This window comes from Manduca sexta, chromosome 23, assembly GCF_014839805.1.
Source record: "Manduca sexta isolate Smith_Timp_Sample1 chromosome 23, JHU_Msex_v1.0, whole genome shotgun sequence".
NCBI classification, from domain to species: Eukaryota; Metazoa; Arthropoda; class Insecta; order Lepidoptera; family Sphingidae; genus Manduca; species Manduca sexta.
The window spans coordinates 5,430,954-5,434,445 of NC_051137.1; the positions used below are offsets into that span (position 1 = coordinate 5,430,954).

Sequence of the window (3,492 nt, forward strand, 5' to 3'; positions counted from 1 at the left end):
TTACATTAGCTTCATAAAACCGGAACACATCTATGTCTACATACTGCTGCTTGGTGGCAGAAATAGACGTTGCGGTGATACTTAGGTAAGTATCACCAAGACGGACTCTCACATATGACAGACCTATCACCAGTAAAAAGTAGTAGTATAGTGCGCACACTAAAACAGACAAATGTTTAAATTTAATTGATGAATGCATTCATGACGAAACTATAACGTATCAAGTATGGTATGTGTATTGCACTTCTATGTAGGTACTTAGAGAATTAAAAGTGACAGACAGTGACAATTTTTTTTCTTCTAAATGGTCTTAGCGTAAACAGGACTAGTTTTTTTTTTCATTTTAATGTGTGCTACTTACGTGATCTGTGAAGTAAGCATCTTAAATAATAAGTGCCTGAAATCTACAATGAAGTGTTATTTGGCAAAATGTCTATCTAGTTACAAAAACTCTGGTAAAATCAAGCATCGAATTTATTATTCCAAAGCTAGCACCGTCAAATACGTTATAAGTGTATCATTATGGCATGGTGGCCTTTGATAGCAATGTACATATAATTCAACTATATATATCTAGAAAAGGGAAAATATTTAGCGTGGCATTGCGGGTGATTACCGAAACACCCGCAACAACGAAACGAATATATAAGTCATGTTAACAATATTATAATCTGCAATAACAATACAGTTTTATTATAGCATCATCAACGCAAATGCTCTGATTATTATAACGATTAAGGCGGCTGATCATTCCAGAAACCGCCCATTGTTTTAGTCTATGATATAAAGTACTATCAAACACTGCATCTCCTGGAGTGGTTTTTATGGATACTGTGAAAATCTTGCCTTTGTCTTTTTCGGCTTGTACCGCATTAATGTTTATTATTTGTTTCAAAGATAGTCTATCACATTGTGGGTATGCACTTAACAGCTTGTTAATGTGGCTGACTAGGTATCAGGATGCCGAAAGTCTGATATTTTTGGTAATTTTAATTCGTTGTCCCAATGAACATGTACACCAATGATCTTCAATGCCGATGGATGGACAAGTTCTTTTTTCTGATATAGGCAGAAACAGACTGCTTTTATTTGTCTTGGAATTAACTAGATTTAATCTCCTTGATAAATTACTGTTTTGCAAATTATCGATTTTGGTAAGATCTAACAGAGTTTCGTGTAGATCATAAGGCGTAATCAAACGATTACTGTTAACTTTAAAATTATTGAATGCAATTGGATATTCATTTTGAAACCGTTTAGGAAATAATACTTCAAGTAGTGGCAGACGTTCTTCTTGTCGTCCATTTTTTGTCTTCGCTAATTTCCCCCAACGCATACCGTGGTCGCTTAAAAAGATTAAAACCGTGTCATTTAAGTAATCACTTAAGTTTTCAAGCATATGAACATAATCGTTATCCATTATTGTTGGTAAATCTATGTCTTCGTGACTTACCGATTCTTCCCAAAACATACCAAACCAATTCGTTGACTTTAAATGCTTTGTAATACCCTCAATATAATCTAGAAGAACCTTATAAAAGTATTTGTTATTGAAGCAAGCGTGAAAATTATAATCTTTATGTTGAAACAAATTCCCAATTTCAAACATGACAGGCTGTAAATAGAAATCTGTTGGTATCTTCTTCAAGCTGTATTCGTATGTTCCAAGAAGTCCAGCAATACTGTCAGATCCGAGGATAGTTTTGTATCCAGCGATTTTAAACGCATCCCAGATGAATTGACATTTATTTGTATTTATAACATTACCAGTTTTACATTCATGAGTTACATTCTTGAATGATTTGCCCGTTAGTATTGGAAATAAGTTAGGAAATGAATTGTAACCTAATTTATTATAACCAAGCATTTGAATACTACCTCTATCCTTTAGGAATCTCGATGTTAATGGCATAGTTCTTTTAAAATTCAGTCGTGACATACTCTCTATACCGATTATAAGAATGTTATAGCCAGCATTAATGCGTAGTGTAGTATTTGTCGTACGGAATAAATACGAAAAAATCGTCATAAATTTTATTATCATAATAATAGCATTCTGTACGGACAAATTCATGTTTCGCTTCTATTATTGTTGAAAACTGTATACAATTTCCGTAGCTGATATTTGCTATGTTATTTATAGCTGAAAAATTTGTGTAGCAACAATAAAAATTCACTTATGTTGATGTACATTGTACTCTTCATACACATTTTGATTTACCCAGAGATGGGAGAGAGTTCCGAAGTAATAAGTCTATTTGTGTTCGAGCATTTGCTTCGATGTGATAAAGCTTCAACTAATTTATGTATATTGCCGTTATCAGTCTCAATACCAGATAAACTAGGAATAATACACCCTTCAGTGGATATTGTGAATAATCTTGCATTGCTTACTTTAATCACTTTGTTGAAAACGATCACGAAATAATAACTTATATAAATCCCAACTTTCATATTTGTAGTCTGTATTACAACACAGCGTGTTTTACGGAAGTTGGAATGGTCCGGTCCAATTTATAAACGCACTCATTAATAACATCCAGCAGCAAATGTACACATTTTTATTTTTAAACAATCTCTGGGAAGTTGTGAGAACATGAAAATGAAGCCATTGTCGTGTTAAATTTTCTATTTCTTGATTTTATAAACTCTATTGCCTTCGCGCGTGATACTTAGTAGTTATAAATTTAAAAGTCATTAATTATAATTATTTTATAACTAGTTTCGTTATTGATGTTTTTTGGCACTACAGCTTAAGATAGTCTCATGCTTGTCTACCAACGAAACCACAATGACGAAGCGTGAATCTTGTCCCTCTGACCTCTGAGAGTAAAACGCCTAGCACCTAGCTATACCGTAAACAGTAAACAGTTTCAACGCCTTTAACTATGTTTTAGTAGGTGTCATGTGATCAGTTTCCAAGTAGTGTATGATTACCCCATTATGCTCGTCATCAATGTCACTCTTAGAATGACTGATTTCGTGGGTTAGACATTAGATATTTTATAATATTGGGTAGTGGGATTATTCATTCTCCCTTTTTATATATATGTACCGATTAAAGAAATCACTTTATTTCTGTATTACTCTCTGAAACCCTTCAGTATGGTTAACCAGGGAAATGAAGCCATTAATCCTTGAGGAGGTAGGCAGAAGCGCAATTTGTGCACCAACTATTCGCCATGTGTGTCCAATATCACTTGGCCGACCTGAGATTCGAACCCGAAACCTCAGCGCGGCAGTCGTAAGTGAAATAAGATATGTTTTGCTAAAATACCTGGTATAATTATAATGTTTGTAATACCTTAAATTAAAACGAAGTTTAAACAATAATAAAATTTTATTCTTCATACACGTGTAAATAAATCGCTCACAATAATCTAATGCAGTACAAAATAAACAATATAAGTAATACTCGGCTAACATATTTTATACGGAGTACTGGTGCATGTCTTTTTACCATCACGACCCAATTTCTCCGCTTATAATGTT

General features: G+C 33.6%; 1 long non-coding RNA gene across 1 annotated transcript; it reads right to left on the reverse strand.

The window, feature by feature from the left end:
* Positions 1–646: 646 nt before the first annotated feature.
* On the reverse strand, positions 647–1,544 carry LOC115448260. Its single transcript, XR_005112829.1, has 2 exons — positions 1,454–1,544; positions 647–1,346 (listed from the first exon to the last, which is right to left on the reverse strand). It is a non-coding gene; the product is annotated as an uncharacterized LOC115448260 (long non-coding RNA).
* Positions 1,545–3,492: the final 1,948 nt, after the last annotated feature.